We start from the raw sequence: 21,260 nt of genomic DNA on the forward strand, positions 1-21,260 counted from the left end.
TCTTGGGCTGGACCCTTCCCTCACTCATGGCAGCAGTGCAGGCCTAGCCCTTGCCCTGGCTCAGCTCTCACATCTGCAGGTTTGTTTGTTTATGAGCTTCTCTATGGCTCCCAGGGCTGTAGGATGTGAGCGCCACGCTGACACCCGTGTTGAGCCTCGCTACACCCTTGTGAGGTTGGGATGTGTTTGTCATCCTTGTTTTACAGGGCAGGAACTGAGAACCAGATGGTTTGGTTTGGGAGAGCCCATAGGCAATGGCTGTTCTGCCAGGAGCAGCCCCAAAGTACTGAGGTGTCCCTGGAGAGGAGGACAAGGAGCCACATGGGCATGAAGCCATAGGAACTGCCCCTCTGCACTACAACGTGTCCCACATGGAGCCTGGTGGAGCCCCTGATGCTCCCCACGCTCTCCAGAAAGCCAGAGGCATGGCCCCATACTCCAGCATCAGCCCCTGGGGTGCTGTGTCCGTAGGTACCCCACACAGACAGGACACTGCCACTGCAGATGCAGCAGCACCAGTTAAAAATTGAAAGGTTTAAAAGCCAGAGTGACAGTGTCCAGTAGTTCTGTGATTGGCAAAAAAAAGACCCGTGGTAAGTATCCAGGTCAGCAGGCTGCATGGAGATAATCAGAAGTGACACTGCTGGTGAGCAGGACCCGGGCTCTGCCAGCTTCCCCAGCTCGTCTCTGAGGCTGCTGGTCAACCAGCCAGGAAAACATGGCTACTGATTAGTTTTCTTTGGAGGCTAATCCTTTATTCCTATCATTCCTATGCGAGGTGCCTCGGGGTGATTTTTCTCTTTCCCCTGGTCTGTGACAACCCAGGAGACATTGGGTTTTTTAAGCAGCTCACATGGGACTGAATCTGAGTGGAGCTGTAGGGCAGTACATTACTCAGTGGTGAGCTTGGACAGGTAGGAAAGCTGTCTAGACTCTTTCACTTTGCAGGGTTGTGTGTATGCTTGCAGCTCTGCATGAATGTGTTGTTATTGTAATCATAATAAATATGAGAGCCGTGAGAAATGTCTATAACCAAACCCAAACCAGGTGAAACTCCCCTGGTTTGGGGTTTCATTACAACCTCAGTTCTTGGGCCAGGTTTGTCGAGGTTCATGAACCTCTCTCTGAAGCTGGGCTCAGTTTCAAGCACTCCTGGACCAAGATTCAGGCAAATCTAGGCCAGGTTTCGAGCAAATTTGGAACAAATTTTTGGTGCATAGGAGATGATTTATGATTTTGAGTTGAAACCATACAAACCATGGATTCTTTGCTTGGTGTCGATCTGTAACCAGGAAATCTTGGCACTTTGGCTGAGTTTCTCTTTGAGTTTGAATTTGACCATAAAAACAAAGATCAGAGGCACGTCCCAGGAACAAACCAGACAGAAACTGCTTCACAGGGTGGGTGCCCAAAGCCCTGCATGCACTGAGCCTGTGATGCTGCACCAGCAGTGGGGTGCTTTCCCCCACCGCAGGTGATACTGTACATGTCTGGCTGGGAGTCTGACACGGCTCATGCTGCCCCAGCAAATCCTCCAAGTAATTAAGCCTTCCCCAAGCTCTTAATTTGAAGTCACATGTGTGATTTCCAAGCCTGGAGTGCACTGACTTCAGGTTTGGCTTATCCAGCAAAGGTCTGGTCCATACTGTGCGTTTGCATTTTGAGGAGTAAAGTCAGCTAAGGAATCGACACAGGAGAACAAGACCCATCGTCTTCATCCCCACTCTGCATTTAAACATGGATCATATGCATTTAAACATGGCACACGGTGGGAAAACAGACTTTCTACCTGAATTCCCGAGATTCGGAGCGACATGGTACCAGCTGTCCAGCCTAACAAGGTATCTAACAGGGTTATGGGTCTTGGCTTGCCACTGCTGCCAGCTCTGCCACGGCACAGGTACCTTAAAGATGGAAAAGAGATCAAAAAGATACCTTAAAGAAGCTGCATTTCTCATGCAGATTTCTTTAGATTCATTCAGGCACTTTTAAGGGAAATTCAGACATAAACTTGTCTTTATAAATAAAAAAATATCATCATTAAATCCCTTCATCATGAGATTTTTTTTGTGCCAAACATAAAGTGTGGATGGAAAATATTCGAGCAGGAGCTGGCTTCAACTTTCAGGCAGGAAATATGAGCAGCTGAACTGGGAATATAGAGAGGAAGGTGATAGCACAAGTTGCTGCTGCTTTGAGAAACATGTGATAGGAGGGATGGGCAGGAAGAGAGGAGGAAGGTGCCAGTGCAGAGCAGACAGGGGATACGAAGGGAACCGCGCTGTCAGCCTGTATTCACATCAATGCAAGGCTGAAACAACACGAAACTGGGAGAGAGGAGAGAGGGAATGAGCAGCACTGGCTTTGCAGGGCAGCTGCGCAAAGGAAGGCTTGATGTCGATCAGCAGCCACCTGCCCTGGCAGTAGCCAGGCCCACAAGGCTACCAGCCTTGGTGCAAAGCCCTCCCCATCAGCTGGCACTCCTGAGGCAACCAGCACTTTAAGAAGGGCCATAGAGCTGTTCACAGGACTTTGGTAAGAGAAAAAACCCAAGACACACTGGGCCAAATCATTATGAGACTTTAGCAAGTATTGAGTGTAGATTATTAAGCTCTTAAAAACAATTCCTCATTTACTGAACTCCAAACAAAAGGTTTAACAGATTTCTCATCCCACGTGTTTAAATTGTACCTGCCAAAGGCATCAGCCCCCTTCACTGCAAGCTCTTCACTATCAGCTTTTTGCTTCTGATTTTCGAATCTGCTCCTGTAAAAGACGTCCCAGTACTTTTTCAAGATCTCAGTGTCCTCACAGCACTGGGGAGAAGTACTCACAACAAAGGATGTAAAGCTCAGAGATCTTCTATCTGTTAGTAGAGCTCTTACATCAAAGCAGCACAGAGGTGAGATGTCGCCATGTATTAGACCAGCAATGGTCTCTGCTTTTGGGGTGCAACTGTGGTGTGACACATCATGAGGTCAGAGCTGGAGAATCCCAAGTGGAGCTGCTGTGTGGCATGGCAAAGCTTGGCTGAGGGATGGGTGGAGGGCCCCAGGAGACCTGGTCTTCATTTTTTAAATCATATATCATGTCTGTGTTGCATGATTAAGACTGAAAGCAGCAGCCAGCAATGAGAGGAAAGGGATTAAAAAAGGCTGACAAATGTCTGCTACATGTATTCAGAGCAAAGACAAGATGCTGCGTATCAGGAAGCAGAGCTGTATTTCAAAAGTTCACTCTTCAACAAAGCCAGCTCAATGTGAACTTGCCCATTTATGTCATTGAGGAGACTGAATTTATTAATCATCTTGTCACCCATACATATGCCCACTGTGTGCTCTGATATCCCGAAATATACTGGAAACAAGCGTGTTTTCTGCTCCGCAGTGACAGTACAGCTGAAACTAAGGGAGGAAATTGTGGGTCCCAACATGATGGCCAGGCCCAAGTCTGGCAGGAGTGGCACAAGCCCCTGGTGAAAAGGCCAATTATTTGTCTTGGGCTCGTTTGTGCTAACAAAGAGCACAGCCTTGAGTTCCCCACAGACCAGCCTGGAATTTCCTTAAAACCAGAGAACTGGTAAAGGATTTAAGCAGGGAGACCTCTCCACCAGCCCCCTAAGCATTAAATACCTCATGTCCTGCATGATCTCTAACCAGGAGCAGTCCTACAAGAGAAGCAGCTGAACATCATGCTTTGAGCCCCAGATGAGAAGGCAGGGTGAAAGGGAAAGAAATGCTGGCTGTGATGTCAGCTGAACTCCCACCTCTGCAAAAGCTGCAAGCAGCCGAACTCCATTTGCTGCGAGTCTTGGCGGTGCCACCAGCCTGTCCCAGCCATGCTCTTCAAATCTACTGCTACAGCATAAAAGAAAGTGAAACACCTTCAACTGCCAGAAAGAGACTGCGTGTTAGTGCACAAATTCTGTTCTGTGTGGGCATGGATCCTGATACTAGCTGTTGCCTCTTTTTCTTTCCCTGGAATTAGAACAAAAGTGAAATACAAGAGTTATTTTGTCTCCTGTTAGCCTAGGTTTGTCCAGATCTGCCCTTCTAATGTAGATACCTTTAGCAGCAAGGAGGTTTGCTGGAGGGTGACCCTGCATATACTTCACTGCTCCAAAAACATGTCAACAAACTGATCTCTCGTGACCCAGGGTCCTGCTCAGAAGAGTTAGATTAAGTTTATAAAGTGCAGTAAGAAAGATGATGGTTGATCAGAGTAATATAAACTATGGCATGGAAAATGAATTTTGAATGAAATGCTCAGATAAATCATTTATCCTCACCAATACCCTCTCTATGTTTCTCATTCCAGTAATTGAGACCATGTGTTGTGCTGCAAACAATAACTATGGGAAATTACTCATGATTCTTCCTTCATAAACTTGGGAAATGAAAGTGATGGGAAGTATGATCATCTTAATTTTTATTTTTTTTATGTTAACAGCTCTAAATTATTAGGGTGGGAAGAAAATGTCAATAGAACATAAAAGTGCTTTGTATAGTGTTCGCATTTGCTCATACTTTCAAATCCACTGTGGCTTATTAGTTCATGGGAAAAATGACAAAAAGGAATAAAACCCAGAGAATGAATCCAGTATCAACATCTTGCCTCTATAGTAACAGAGAAATCGTAACTTGTGGGTAAAATTGACAATATTAGGAAATGCTTGTTGGGCAATTGTGGTGATTAACCCTCTCCTTCCCCGGTACTCTCCAGCTCCCCCAGATCCTGACACAATCCTACAGATTTAAACGGTGCCCGTTGCTCTGTGCTGCTCCCTGTATTAGGAGCCTGGAGCTAGTGAGGCCTTCACCTCTGTTTCAAGAGTTTATTGCTCAGCTGTAAAAATTCTCCCAGGGCTGGAACCTGACAGAAAAATGTCTCTGCCTGGGAGGAGGTTCTGTGCTGAGTTTGGTTTGAATTAGTTCAGCCCTTTCCCACTTGCAGTAGGACAATGGAGCAGGATTCCCTGTCTCCTTTTCTGTTTGAATCAAGCGAACAGGCAGCACACATGGCCGGCAGCGCTCAGCCCGCAGCTCTCTCCACAGCTGTAGCACAGGGTCAGTGCTGGCTGCTGCAGCAGTTTTCCTGCTCTGTAATAGCCAGAACTCATCCCTTTGCTTGCACAGATGCTGGCTCATGCAGTGGCTTGTGCCGCCTCTGTGCAGAGGCTGCTCAGTGCACTTGGCCACAGTGCAAGCAGGGGAAGTCCACCCTTGCTGTTATTGCTCAAGGGACCAGCTCCCTGTGATGCAGAACCACCCTGGCCACACCTCTGGGGGGCTTTTGGCTTCTCCCAGAGCTGGATGGCATACACGTATATCCATCCATGGTGGAGGCACAGTCAGCCCCGCTCCACCCTGCGTGTACAGTGGAGAGCCATGTGGTAGGTTTCCCAGATAAAGGGCTTGGCTCAGGGAAGCTGCTCCTTGCAGACCTTGTCATGAGCCAGGGGGTTCATTTCTAGAAGCAAGAGTGTGAGATCTATTACACTTCTGCATGGGCTGCCTGCGGGGCTGGTAAATCTATTATAACAGTCAATGCTTTATGAATGAAGTCCAGCCCCACCAAAGTCAATGGCAAAACTCCCATTGATTTCACTGGAACAAGATTTACCCTGAATCCTCAAAGTGCCCCTGGGATTTCACCCATGCTCAGCACAGCCGTACACAGCTCCAGTGGAGGGAAGGAAAGCAGAGAGCAGAGAAGGGCCTTGGCGCTCCCTCAGCTGCACATGGGTGCTGCTCAGACAGATGTGCTGAGAGTATCACTTTGGCAATGCTGACAGGCCTGGGTGTGAGATAGGTGTCATGCAGCTGAAGTGGCTGATGGAGATACTTTGGCACAGAAGCAGAGCTTTATAAGTCAGGGGAGTTTTGCCCTGGGCTCTCAGAGGGCCAGAGCATAAGTAACAAACAAATAAAAATGTCTATGCATGGAGACATGTCCCACCCGCCCAGGAATGCCTTGACCCTGTGCCAGTAATCCAGCCTCTATAGGCACTTCTCTGTGTGCATTTAATTGACTCAACAGCTACTTGATATCATCCAGAACCACTTATAAAATTAAATGCTATTAAACGTAAGGGCAGACTCATAATACTTGCCAATGCTTATTTTAATAATGATGCTATGCTTGCCACTCCACAGATCTGACCTGTCACTTGAGAACTCAAATGACCCGTAACCTAACATGTTTTATCCACCTATAAATTCGGGCAGGTTCATTAGCTGGACCTGGTGTGCTATGTCATATTCTGTCCAGCTCTTTTACAACTACTTAATTGCTTCCTGCTCATACACTTTCCCATCATCCCAGCACACATGACCCCTGGTGACAACATTTTCCCATCTAACAGAGTAAATGAACAAGATCAGCATTTTATTCCACAAAACGGAGTTAAGGAAATTAATTACTGTTATTTAATAGCTGTTTGAGTGGTTTCTTCTTGTTTTGCTAACTCTCCCATGCCTTACCATTTGCTAAGCTGACCAAAAGGTTTTCTCTATGTTTGGATTCAAGCAACTTTTTTTGTTTGACAGCTACTTCAGTCCCCCTCCCGCTGATCACAGGTGAGCTCATCTCTAAGCTGTGCTGTGGGGTTTCTGATATTTGGAGCTCTTTCAACACTGATATTGGGGTGGGAGCTCAAATCTGAAATAAAAGCAGTCTAGCACCCTAAAGGCATGGATTGTATGTGGATATTTTTGATGTCTAGAAAAAGCCAAAGTTCAGCCAGGTTTAGTCCCCACATGGACAAAGCATCAATTACAGTTCCTTCCCATTAGCTTCAGTCTAATCCAGGTGAAGCTCATGACGCATCCTTTCATTTGGGTGGCAACTAATCTGACTTCTCCTTCACTGCCTGCTTTCCTCAAAGGCATACATGAGCTCAGGAGTTGTTAGACATTTAGTGCTTGGTTCAGTTTGGCTGAAGCTGACTAGTGGCTTTGTATTTTTACTAGAAGACATTCAAGCACACATATGGAGAAAGCAACTGTGAGTATTAAAGTTAGCTCATGGCTTATAGCCACTGAAAAAGTTCAGCTGTACAGCACTTGGCTCAATTTCAATCTATGCTGTATGAGGGGTTCCTTTCCACTTCTCCCTCTCATTATAGAAGCTAATTAGGAAATTGTTTTCCCCTTCTTTTTTTTCTGTTAAAGTGCTGTAGATATCTCTTTAAAAAGAAAAAAAGTGTCCTTTGACCACCTTGTGCTGAGATACTACAGCGGTTCTTACTTACAGCCAAATAGATACGAGGGTGGACTCTGAAAATCAATCCATTATTCTTATTTCCCCTTTTGCTCCTTTGAATGCAGAGTTTCTCTCTGCTTTTTATAGTAATTTCACTGACTGTTACATGGCATCAGAATCATTGCTCCAGTGAATGAAATGGTGCCCAAACTTATGCTGCCTAGCCTAGCATGTGAACTCCTTCACACTTTTCCACATCACTCTTTCCCTTGAGGCCAGAAGAAGCCGGTGGCATAAAGTCAAATTTCTTTTGAGGAAGGATAGACATATAAACTGACCTATTAACTCTCAGTACTGTGTGGTCTAGTATAAGCACTAAACAAAAAGCACTTGCTTCTTCTCCTTTGCAGGGCTGGCAGGAAGAGGCCCTGTGTGTAATTTACTCTGGGACCTGATTTTCAGGATGTTAAGACAGAAAACAGTTAACATCTATGCCTGCCACATTTGTGGGTAGGAAAGGGTGAGCTTTGCTTAATGGCACCTGAAGCTGGAGGAGCTCAAATAACTGATTTAATTTGAGCAGCTGCATAAAATAGATCTTACTGCTACCTCTGAAGTTGAGAGGTAGTTGCAAAGTGTGAGAGAGTGAGGGGTTAAATAGAAAGAAACATATTCTATAAAGTCCATAGTAAGTATGTGTAACCCTTGTGGCCCTATCATATCTACCTGATTTGGGAAGCTGAATGTGTTTATTTGCTCATCTCAAGCAATAAAAATCTCTTTGTCCCACAAAGTAGCGGTCCAGTGGTGTTAAAAAAGTTACTTCTTACAAAATTAGTTCCCTTTTTTACAGATGCTACTAGGATGAGTTGTAGTTATAGACTGAATAAAATAATTCTAGACTGAAGAATAATCATTTTCAGATAAATAAGATAATTTAGTGAATATAACAGCTAGCTGGAGATATAACAGTGCTAGGATTAAATTCTTCACTGATTACTATGCAAAATACATACCAAGAAAGATTGCTGGTATTGCAATATTCAGAGAAGGGTGATCTGCTGCAAAATAACTTCCTAGCTTGGATTTTATAATTTAACACTTAGAAACTTGTTTCAGAAAGCAGGTTGTTAGAGAGGACTAGCAGAGGGTCAGAGGGTAGGGAGACTTTCAGTGAACTTTCCCTGCAAGTTCCCAGTCATTGCATTCAAACGGTCTTTTATTTTGCTGTCATTTGTCTGGTATATTCATGGTGATAACTAAGGGTTGCTTTTAACATTTTGTAGTGAAAATATTTCCTGCTTGGTTAAAAAAAAAAAAATTAGAAAAAAAAAAAGTCTTTATATAGCCTTAGGTAATTGCATAGGCAAGAAATTACCTTAGAGCAGCCTTCCAGGACCTAAAAGGGGCCCTACAGGAAAGCCAGAGAGTGATTTTTTCAAGGGCATGTAGTTACAGGACAAGGGGGAATGACTTTAAACTGAAAGAGGAAGAAATTCTTCCCTGTGAGGGTGCTGAGGCACTGGCACAGGGTGCCCAGGGAAGCTGTAGCTGTTCCATCCCTGGCACTGTCCAAGGCCAGACTGGACAGGGCTTGGAGCAACCTGGTCTAGTGGAAGGTGTCAGGGAAGTTATAACTGGATGAGCTTTAAGGTCCCTTCCAACCCAGAATAGTCTATGATTCTGATCCTTATGACCCTGGCAATTAAAGGTAGTTAGCAGCAGACTGGCTGGTGTGAACATCTGCAGGCAATAATTACAGCCTGTTCTCATTCCCCTATTTTGTGAGGATTTGTGGTATTGTTGAGCTGGTGTGGTGAAGAAAACATGATCAGTGTGGTCAGGATTTCAAGCTACTGAAGAAGATGCAAGTAGGTCCTGTCTTCTAAGCTGTTGAAAAGATAGCTGGGGAGAAGTCTGTCTTTGCAGGTTTTGAAACAGTTTAGTTGCTAAAAGAATATGAGAAATAAAAATGAGTCATGTGAAGCCTAAATTCAAGGAACAATTCAAAAGACCGTTCTACCTTAGAAAAAGACTGATCTGATTTTCTAAGACTGAAATGATTTCTCAGGGAAAGCTTCATTCTATCAGTTAGGCATGTAGTGGGAAAGGAATTGCTCTTGATCACTGCTGCTGTTTGGTTTATGGGCTGAAAACAGCAAGTGAGAAGGTGTGATATCCAACCTGAGAATGACATTCCTCAGTCACAGTAAGGCAAACAGTGCTTTGCAGTGCTTAATCCCAGCTTCTCTCTTTTCCTCGGCCTGTTCCCAACCAATGGGGAAGCACCCATGGCATGAACTTCACTGATAGATTTCAGAGGGCCCTAATGTCTATATACACTACAAGTTAAAGGTTGCAGATTCCCTTTTCTTTTTTGCACTATGCCTGGCTGCCAGAAGGGGATTTAGTACTTATTTGTGTGCTGATAATTAAAGTGTTTGTGATACTGAAGGACAAATCACCCTCCCCTGGAAATTAAGCACTCATGTTACAACCTCTTGATCCTTAGTGAGTATTACATTAGTCAATTTGTGGCTAGCCCAGTAACTCGATAGCAGTGAATTATGCAGTTATGTGGGAACTCTGGTTTTTGGAACAGGCTGATGTTCCCAAGCTCAGGCCCAGCACTGGTAGGGTGTGTCATCTGTGGGAGGCACTCAGAGGAAAGAAAAAGCTGCGAAGCCAGAGTCTAGTGCTTTCTGGAGGACAAAATGTAGCAGCAGTATTACATTAGGGTAAGAATGGGAAGAAGTGGATTATTTCACCACCAGAATGTTTCTCTGCAGTGGGCAACTGATTGATTGAACAGGCTTTTCATTGACACGATGTTCAATTACATGTTTTACTAATGACTATTTTAGGTTTAGATGTTAAAGGTTTGAGAGTGGACTTGTGCTGACTGATGTCCTGTCTGTACCTGCAACTCCATGCTTCAAAGTTTTACAGGACCCAGTATAGGTCACTGGAAAAGACTATTCCATTTCTTTGGGGGATGAATGAAAGAAACTAATCCCGATTTGTGGCAGAAGCAAGTCTTAGTCCTGGTGTTCACTTACACTTGTTCTGGATTTAATCTAGTGCTGGATTAGGGTAACTGTCAGAATTTTAGCCCACCATGCCCATGTCAGTTCAGACTGAAGGAAGGGGAAGGATGACATCTAAGGGTCCATGACTCAAAATATGTCTCTTTGCACTCTAAAAGTAGTCCAGTTGCTAAATTCCGGTCTGAGTGCCACTGATTTCAGCAGTCAGGCTCCCACTGTATTTTTGAAAATTGCAGTACCTTCAGTACTTACATACCAGCCTGGTGCTTCTTTGTGGTTTCCAACACATTTGTAATTCAAATTTACTCTGGAAATTAGGGACAAAATTGGATTGTGATAAAGCCAAGTAATAATCTGCTGAAGTCATAGGAAAAAATCAAAAGATACTAACCACTTCTTTGTTACCAAGTGTCAGACTCTGTTCTGCCTTGTGCACCTGTGCAATTCGATTTACTAAGTATCGGGGATGTTGGCCTGTGTGAACCCCTTACAGTCAGCTTTCAGCTCTGGAGAAGGTTTTCTCTTCAGGGCCATTCTGCAATAGATGGAAAGGCCTGGAACCTAAGATACCTTCCTAAGCCACATAGTGAGGTGCGTTTCTGTGTGTGTGTGTGTGTGTGTGTGTGTCCCTGAGTTCCAAGAGATAGAATGGTATAGGTTTTTTTTTTTTTATTTTATACAATAGCAAAAAAGATGGGTTGAATTTTATGCTTAGTGATGTAAGTGAACACTTTGTAAGAAGTGCTTGAATTATTGTATGGCTGTGTCCAAGGCTACCATATCAAACAAGTCTTTCAGAGCCAAGATTCTTGTCCAAGAACCCACCCAAAACTTTACTGTATGAGGTATGAAGCAATAATGGGACCCACTGATTCATCATTTGATGAAACCAGGAGTGCCCAGTATTGCCCAACATAAGGTTACATAGGGCTCTAATGAAGTGTTTCTCTTGCATAAAAGGGAACAGATGTAGCCAACCTCATGAGAAACAGAGCTGTGACCTGCTGTGAGTTCCCATTGGGCAAAGTTTCTTTCAGATCTGAGAAGCTGCTCCAGATGAGTCAGAATATTCCTCTGGTACCACCATGCCACTGCAGGCTAGATATCTAAATTCAGATCTGGGTTGCTGTAGGCAGCATTCTACCATGTTTCATGTAGTTACTGTATTGGCAAAGTATCTGTAGACTTTGCAAACTGATGGAAACCTGACTGCTAGCTGAGGAGCTCTGCTCTACAGACTAACAGAAATTGTCCACAGGCTGGTTCTGCCCTCAAGGCTTGTGGTGTATCTCACATGGGCAAAGTGACAAGGCTTGATTCTCCAAGTTTTGGATGATGAGGTATTTTGAATCTTTCTGCTGTACTTTGAGCTAGAAATGTTTGCCCCAGAAGTAATTCGGTGGCAACAGGGTAAAGTAGAAAGTCTGGTGTTTTGACAGAGGAATAAATGTGAGAAAGTGGCTCTTGTGAGCTTGTACCAGTCTTAACATAAGGATATGCCGTAGTGAAGAGAAAGTAGGCTTCTGACAGTAACAGACTAGGTGAAGAATAGAAAAGAAATACTGACAGGTTTGTTGCTGAGTGAGGATTTCTAAGTGTGTTCTTTCTAAGTGTGTCCTCTTAATGAGCTAAAGTCTTCAGGCTAGAGCTTATAAATCCAAACAATAACTTGGGTAAACAGTACAGTAAGTGGTCATGCACTGTATTTCTTCTGTGCTGAAGTACGCAGCATGCTGACATCCATTCCAGTTACTATGTATTGATGCAAGTGTTTCAGGGAACCTGGTGTTAAGGGCTGTGATAAACCCAACTGGCATGATGGGGCATATTCCCACTGGCATTTTTGTTGCCTGTCACCCCATACCGGTGTTGTTTGTTCAGTGATGTTAGTTATTCTGAGTTCCAAACCAGATCTTTATTAAAGCTTCCAGGAAAGCAACAGCATGGTGGATGTCAACACGGCCTTCAGCATCAAAGCCACAGAATAAAATTATAGATGGAAAAGACTTGTTAGGTCATCTACTCACCCCATCAGCCAATGCAGGGCTGTTCACTGTGGTGTGCTTTTTCCCTTTGTCTGTATCAAGCCAAAGGGGTTACCACAGCCTCCAAGGAGACTGTGACATAGTTGACTAGTTCTTGCCCTTAGGAATAACTTTGAGTCTGTGAAATAACAGAAGCATTCTATGTTTAATTTTGGTGGAGGAAAGGAACTCAGAGCAGGACCCTGAGCCTTATGACTGTATTGTATCTCAGATATAATTCTATGTTAATTACTTCTTGTATATAGATCATACGAGGCTAAGTGTGTCCCACCCCACAGCTGTCTCTTTCAGTAATTATTCCTTAGACATATTTTATCATCTTTCAGTAGTAAGTAGTGCACAAACCATGAACAATTGCATTTCACTTGGCAAATGTTTGGAATTTGCCCTAACTAGTGTTTGAAGTGTCTGACTCTCACTCCTTTTAATTGTGCCAAAGTTCTTTGGCAATTGGTGATCTGATATCCCAGAAACCCATAAAAATTAATTCCAACATATTTTCTTTAGGTGAATTAAAAACACTCAACAGATGTTTACTAAAAACAACTGCATTTATAGATACAGGACTCCTGACAGCTATTGATTTAAGACTTCCAAATGTTTTCATTCAAATCCCTTGGGCACCTACTGTTGATAATTTGTAACTTTCTGGCATCTTGGTCTCTTGCAAGGAAATGCTTCAGGCCAAATTTATGAATGTGCTTTTTGACCTTGGGTATTGGGCATTAACAACCATAAATCCAATTATTATTTTTTTTCAGAGGGAATAAAATACTTCCATAGCTATTAAAACATGAAATCCTCTATGTGCATGTAAACTGAAGCTGACTATGGTGATAGTTTTAAAGCCAGTACTCCTGGTATTCTGATGAGGGCTACATTAGTTTCACAGCTCTCAGACACTGAAAATTATATGTAGCAGGCAGGATAACTTGAAAAATGCTAGTTGTAGAGCTATGGAAGGCCATGACAAGTACCATTTTGTGATTGTTTGAGTTGCACTTCACACAATGAGTAAGGATTCAGAAAAAACCTTTGTCTGCCAGTTTGGCTATGGGGGAAAAGGGAGGAATCTGAATACCCAACATGTCTTTGTTAGCAGTTGGATGTCACTTTCTTTTGTTTAGCTTTGCACAGTGCTCTGTGTAATGTAGGAGTATAATAAAGCTTTGCCAGCAACAGCACCAGACTTTATGAACATGCACAGGCCAGTGAGACTATATAATGTACTCTATCATAAGGCAGCAAGAGGCAACCTAATAGACCTGATGGAGTTGTAACAAAAGGGTTTTCCCTAGGCTATTGGCATATGCTTTATAGTGCTAAACCAGGAATTGTGCTCTTAGACACTAGAATTAAAATTAGACCTAATTTGTAAACATTTTTCCTTTGCACCAGTTAAATAGACCTTAAATTATTTCTCTATTCTTCATTAGAAATAAGCAAGTTTCACATGAATCTTCCAACCTCCTATTTAAACACTCCTACCATTACCTGCTAGCTGATGGTGCACCTGGAAAATGGAAGTTTGGCAAACCAGAAGGCAGAGATCAATGAGCAAAGGCACGAGGGAAAAAACATCTTATCCAGGGAGACCCTAAGGGATCATAAGGTATGAATTAAGCCTTGGCTTTCTCCACATCTATTCTATTTGTACAGTAATAAACCCCAGTATCATTCCTAACCCGGGTTAGTACCAACAACACAGTGTCATGATTAACAATCCTACCACAGCCAGACAGCCATGATGTCAATGTTGTATTGTTTTTTGCTAATCTGTGGCTCTAGAGGCACTCCGTGTTCTCCAACAGCTCCAGTATATTGGAAGCTGGAAGAGTAACCAATTTGCTGGGCAGATGTGGCTGCATGCTGCATTATCAGTGCATTTTGTTGCGCACCATCCCAACACTGAGAGAAAGTTGACTCTTCCAGACAACCATGGCCGTGGCTTTGCATGAATTTCTTCAGCCTGAATGCCAGCTTAAACAGAGCCTAGCCCTCCTCATCCAACTGTTCTATTGTTTTGGCAGCTACCCAAAATTTCTTGGAATAATTGCAAATGAGTAATAATTTTTCATTTAGCTTGTATGCAATCCTGGCATCAGTGATCATTTGCATGTTTTAATATATACGTAGCCATGCCCTCAACACATGTTCTGAACATTTGAATAACAAACTTCAGGAGTAGGGGGACAGAGATGGAGTCCAATTTGTTATTATTGTTATTAGTGTAGGTTCTTACAGTTTTAAAATCAACTTAATTAACAGAAAATAATGATGTAAAAATAAATAGGCAGCTCCTGTTGGCAAACAGGTGCCCAGGATCAGACAGGACTGAAAAACCCAGAATCCTGTAGACTACTCAGAAGTGCCTGAGCTGTGTTCTTCTGCTCAGTCTAGGCTGTCCCATAAATGCTAAGAGTCTCGAAGGCTATCCAAATAAAAAGTAAATGCAAACGGGGGCTACTTCTCCCACACAGCAGACTTCCAGCCTGCTCAAGATACAATGGTGAAAGCTTGCCTCTTTGGACTATTAGTCAGGCTTACTCAGCTGGCATTTGGGAAAGTTCTGAACAGCAGTCAGGAGGCTCTGTGCAGGTGACCTGGGGTGGGATACAATATATGTCATGCATCCAGAAATATGAATCCCTTTTTAAAGCTGCTCTTAAAGCCTCTTTCAGCTAGAAACTGGTATCAAGATGTACAATGATGCACTTAGGTGACGAATTATGTTCTGATAAAAATACCAGTACCTAGCTGCCACCCTGGTGCAGCAGTTTGGCTTTTCAGTTGGCAGTGGTCTTCCAGGCAGTGAGGTTTATCCCATTTTTTCCTGGATAACTTTTAATATTAACCATATCAATTAAACTAATAAGAAAATAAAACCAAACTAAACCCCTCAAAAAAACCCAAAAACCCACAAACCACCAAATCAACCAAAAAAACCCCACCCCAAACAAAAAAACCCTCACCAAGATGATGAAATGTGAGCTCAGTCCATTCTGACTCAGCTGTCTCCTCTTCAAATCCAGGGAGGGCAATGAGTTTTCTCTGTTGCTGGATCCATGATTTTCTGGCATTGTCACAGCTTCTTTTCCAGTTTTTTTGCAATGCTAATGCCTTAATGCAAGTTAAGAAAGGTAAGAACAGGACAGAAACAACATACCTTTTCCCATAACAAGAACCTCCTCCTTTTCTTTAAGACTGCTGCCAGCCTATGTATTGCTATGATACAGAGTCATAGGATAGAAAAATCATTCTTGCAGAATTTAAATGGCTGGACTTAACCTGTACTGCTGACAGTTCGGCTTGCTGCCAGCAGTAACTTCTACATAGAAGCATAGGAAAGTGAGACTTGTGTTCTGTGTTTGCTGCTGTGAAAACCTGACAAGTGGTGTTACTTGATGTGTTACTGCACCCTAAGGAAGGGTACCTGCAATCTGGCAGTGACCAGGGTGCGAGCTAATGACAGCAAGAAGGTTGTGATCAGGACTGAAGTGTATTAGCAAGGCAGCACTGGATACTACACACTGCCATGCTTGCTAGACATGGCACAATTAGCTTGGCTGCAAAGGAAAAGGCAAATTTTCTTCCAACTAGGACACATAGTTATTTTGTCTTGGACACTTGGAGACAACCTTTCAGACTAGGAATCCATAAACCACAAAATACTCATGTTAAAAGAATGTGGCCGAAGGTACTACATTCATGACTGTTTGTTTTTTTCTTTTTCCTTTTACAAAACAAAAGGAAATTGCTTTGCTGTAATCAATAGTAGTCAAAAGATAACTTGTTTCAGTTTGAGGATATCAGCTTTAAATGTTAAGGGTACAGGCAATATTAATTGATATAAACCTCGTATTTCTGTTACAAAATCTGCTATACAAACGTTCTGTAAAAAGCCAATGATTATTACTATATTTTTGTGACATAATGGAAGAAAAAACCCCAAAGTTTAAGGGAAAGAAGTAAGTATGCCTTTGCAGCTCACGTTTGTTCAAGCATATTTTACATATTAAAATACAGTAGTTACTTTCTGGATGAGGGTTCTCAAATTATTAATCTGGCAAGTTTTCAGAGTTGGCAGGGTAAAAGGTTCTCTTGCTGTCTTCTAACAGAGAAAAGGGAAAGCATCACTTTGGTGGTAAAGAGCTAAAATAACTACAAAGTCAATGGAGGGAAAGTTTAGGAAAATAATTGTGTTAATTCACTTCAGCCCTGATCCTGCAACCTTTTACCATGCAATGACATTCTTTGCTCAGCAGCAGACCCAGATTTACACTTTGCAGAATCGCATCCATACTGACGTAGAGGTTGCCAAAGAACTGTTGGTGAGGGAAGTGCCATGTGTGCCAGTTCTACAAACCAGTAAGGCAGTACAGTCTGCCCTATATTTTCAGAGTTTTGGTACCTCGCATAACTAGGTGCGAAACACTTGTATCTCTGGTTCTTTTCTTTGGAAGTGCAGTCATGTGCAATCAGGTGGAATAAGTGTGCTGATAATTTTCCTTCAGAAATTGTAATGGTTAGTGATGTGGACACTTTTCTTTTTAGGCAGAAAACCATGAGGCACTGAAGCAAGCATTCACTTTTCTTGCACTTGAGGTCACAAATTTATGCAAGTCAAAAATGTTGGGCCTGCCAAAAACATCATGCTACACTCCACCAAATAAAAGGACACTGTTATTCTTACAAGGAAAGGTTTGACAGGACAGGAAATAGGCAGGGTCATAGAAGTTTACTTAATACCGAAACTTATTTAACCATCTTTAAGCCAAAATACGATTATAGTTATTTAAATAAAAATTAGACGGGGAGGGGGAAGACAAGAATACAAGAGCACCAGACTGTGCTATTACGGGAGTAGCAACCAATACAGAAACTAGAGAACCTTAATAAAAATTCACATAATTCAGGTTACTATATGTCACCTGCCTTTACTGGGTTAACACATGTTAAGTAAGTTTTAATTTATGTCCTGAACTTACAGCAAGGGGCTTCTGATTTGGAGAATCCATTGCCATTTACAAAGCTATACACTACTTTCATTAAAATGCAGTCCTTAAGGAGACTGCATTCCACTTAAAGGACTGGCAGAAGGAGGACTAAGAAGAGAATGAATATGAAAGATAGGAAAAATGTTGCTGTTCATTACAATTTTCCATTTTTGTTGAAGCGCAGCAGGAGAGCAAAGCCACAGGCTTCTCTACTGCTCTTGCATGCCAGGAGGGATTATGCAAACACTGCAACCACCCAAATCTTATTTAAATTATAGTCATTGTTCCCCCTTTAATGGTTATACTTTTGCCTGCTTTCACTCAAATATTGCTGCATCTTGCTTTCTGCCAGCATAGTCCCAATGGGAGTCATCAACTCTTAATTATAGATGAACAGATCTTTTTTTAAAATACCTCTGGAAAAAAAAAGTGGAAGAGACAGCAAACCTTAAGTGCCATCTAGTGGCTGATCTACTAAAAACATTGAATAAAACCAACAAATTCTTAACATGACAAATGGTTCATATAGTTGTAGCTGAACTGAGGAAGCAGTGCTTAAATTCACGACTGCTAAAGACCAGGTTAATACTTCGGGGAACCAAGAAAAGGACTAAAGACCAACGGTATTGTTACCATAATTCTTCTTTTTTTCTTTTGCCCCTAAGTGGGGAGTTCAAATGGTAGGAATTCTACAGTGATCACCTGTTCCCTTCAAGACCCTCAACAGCTTATGAGCTTCTGGCTTGCTAAGGAAATACAAGTCGTATGTATTTCAGTCTAAATCAGAAAATAGAACCTTTCAGGTCTCGAAACAGAACCCAAGCCATAGGAGTGAATCTGGAACCGAGCATCTGAATTCAGAAGTTACTTTCTCTAAATTCACCTGGGGTCAAAGGCCAGATTTTCTCTCTCTGCTTGTAACAAGTCAAATCCATTCCTAAAAGAAAGGGAGCAGATTGTCAGTTAGTAATGTCCTTTTCATTTCCCTGCAGGAAAAAGCTGTTTTCTGCTGTAATGAGAATTCCCAACAAATTATTTTTCCACTGCAAAAGCTCCATGTCCATTTACACAGAGGACATCCCACAAGATCATTCCCCAAGCTTTAAGTAACTTCTCTTGGGAGATGTGTCCCTTCTCCAACAGTAGCTTTGTCTGAACCTGTTCAGTGATAATGGAAAGCAGCCCAGCATAATTATTATTGAATGTAATACTCATTTCAGTTTTTTGCAAATAGCACTATACTTTGGAGCTTTACATCTCTTCAGTTTTGTACCTGTAGTGAGCCCTGGGGATTACACCTTAGTGACAGTTTTTGGAGACAGGAATCTATCTAGATAGAACTGAGATCTATGCATGTTCGCGTCTAGCTTCTCAGGAGGTTGCTTGCTCAAGCATATTTAATTTTTCATTGAATTACAAAACTAATTTGCAAATAATTAATTTAGGGAGAAGGATAGATCTCGGATATAGTAATGAACAAGATCCGTGTGTTTCCCAGGTCTCTTTTCTTTCTGTTAATATAAAGATTTTAAACATTCTGATTTCTGTTTAAGAGGATCAAATGTGCTAATTAAAGCTTAAAATGTACCAGAATAGTGGCAAAATTTAAACCTTGCTGAAGAAGTGCTGTTTTATCTCTTTTCCCTTGCTTACAGGGAGAAGGTGATTTTTATGAGTCAGAACCAGGGACACCTTGTCAGTTACCAAGATAAAATACTTTTGTAGCATAGGTAATATTAATGGAAAAAGGGAACACCAAAATAATTCCATACTAATGAAATTCTGGGACTTTTTTAATTAAAAAAGGGGGGTGGGGGTGGGGGGGGGTGGGGAGAAGAGGTAGCATAGTTTGAACCAGAAAATAGCAAATACTGTTGTTAGAAATCTCTACTCACTGCCAGTACAAGTTTCTACAGACTTCAACACAGACCCTGGTCTGCAGTAGCAAGTACTGACTTAAGAACTTTCAATACATTGGTACGTAATTCTTGTTGCCTGGTTAGAAATATTTCTCTCCTATAGATTTACAACTCTTATTGAAGCAAAACCCCAACACTAAAAGGAACTATCAGAATTTGTTATCCTAGTGCAATGGTTTGATGCACAGGGAGGAGTTCAGTGTGGTGGTGAGCTTGAAAGCATTTGTTGTGTCAGATGAAGAGGCTTTTCCAGGGTCCTACTGTCAAGAGCCTTGCAAAAATCTTAAAACTCATTTCATGGTTCCATAGGCAGGTATTGAAAAATGGTGGAATGGAACTCAACTATACCAACTGTCAAAATAACAGAGCATTTTTCTGGTAATGACACTTAGATAACAATCTGTATGCTGACAATTTACAGCAGGCATGGATTTGTAAATTTATGTTTCTTCCTTGTGCATCTGAGATAGCTTCTGAAATAGTGCTTTTTCTAGCAAATACCATCCCTTCATATGTTAGAACCTGAAGTATTACTTTCAAAATGGAAACCAGATCAGTTTCCAACAGGTACAACAGAGAAGTATCAACTTTTTCCTTGTAGCTTGCTGTTTCAGGTGAGATCATCTTGTAGTATCATTTAAGAAGGACTTTCATCAGTGTACCCCCTGCTGTTTTTTTGCTTTGGGAATAGAGAAGGAACAAAAGAGGAGCCTAAACTTGCTCTCAACTTACTGCAGCTAGAGAAAAACCTTTTACACAAAAGGATAAGTTATTTTAAGGCCTTTTAATATCTTTTGGTAACTGAAGTTCCTTTCGGCAGGTTATAGAGCAGAAGGAACTTAGTGTTAAGATCAGCTTTTCCAATTAATTTAAAACATCATTGGTAGGATGTGCTTCTTGCTTACAACAGGCTTTGTGTTAAACCTGCTTATGAAGGTCTGGGTATGCAGACAGGAGTACAGTGTTGTGGTAGGAGTGGAGGGGGAAAAGAAAATGCTGATAAGCATACAATGCACATGGAAGGACTTCTACCCTAGGCAAAGATGACTTCTTTCAGCACTGCCAAGTCATTGTACTGACTATCCTATGGTTAAAGAAATCTCAGTTCTGCCATATTACACTTTATTTTCTACCTCCTTGGGGAAGTGGGGGCAAAATGTATCAAAAATGCAGTATTTTGGGCATACCTCACAAGGACATGAAGCTAATACTGAGATTATTAAAATCTGAGACTACTGAGAGAAGACTGGTGTGAACATCTTAACCTATGAAAAGGTTAAGAAACCTTTCCACTGATGTGACCTTTCAGCTAAGGAAATCTAAAAGGAGAATACAGACAGATGCAGGGGAAAAAAAATAAAATATATTTGAGAGCATCACAGCCTTCCATCTAATCCTTTTCTGTAAAGTGGCCAAATAATCAAGATTCTTTCCTTTTGTCCTTCTCTTGTGTGAATGTTCTTCCACCTGAGAGTTTGTCATTAAGGGATTCTTACACTTACAGAAGCAGTCGGGTTCAAGACAGATTCCAAGACAGTTCTATGTTAAGCGGTCAAAACAGAACTGAAAAAATCAGTTTGTGTACTCTTCAGTAATTCAGAATCTTTCTTCCATACAGTGACTTATTAATGAATCTGTCAGCACATATTTCAACAGCATATTTCATAGCATTTGTTTACTATATATAAGTTATTTCCGGATGACTTGTGTTACTTAGCTCAATCACTATTCCTGATCTTTTAATAGAGAGCTGAAAAAACAGCTGTTTGAGGATCAGCAAAGGATCAAAGACAGAACTTTGTGTTTGAACAGGAACACAAGTATTTTCACAGGCTGTAGAAAATGCAATATTAAAGATGTTTGCCTTATTCTGATTTAGGGGTCAGAGGGGGAAGTCGTATTGATACCTGCATTATCACTGATTTGGTAAGAAATAAGCCCTCAGCATGAAATACTGAACTATACAGAAGATAGCTTTTAGAAGACTAACACAAACTAGCACAGGAACAATCAGCCATTTTAATTTAGGTGTAAAATAAAATCAAATAA

The 21,260-nt window shown here is 41.9% G+C and overlaps 1 long non-coding RNA gene across 1 annotated transcript; it reads right to left on the bottom strand.

The window, feature by feature from the left end:
- Positions 1-1,794: 1,794 nt before the first annotated feature.
- Positions 1,795-15,487, bottom strand: LOC136018832 (uncharacterized). The gene is made up of 6 exons (XR_010614595.1): positions 15,268-15,487; positions 13,790-13,892; positions 12,278-12,413; positions 3,767-3,857; positions 2,692-2,766; positions 1,795-1,904 (listed from the first exon to the last, which is right to left on the bottom strand). It is a non-coding gene; the product is annotated as an uncharacterized LOC136018832 (long non-coding RNA).
- Positions 15,488-21,260: the final 5,773 nt, after the last annotated feature.

This window comes from Lathamus discolor, chromosome 8, assembly GCF_037157495.1.
Source record: "Lathamus discolor isolate bLatDis1 chromosome 8, bLatDis1.hap1, whole genome shotgun sequence".
NCBI lineage: Eukaryota > Metazoa > Chordata > Aves > Psittaciformes > Psittacidae > Lathamus > Lathamus discolor.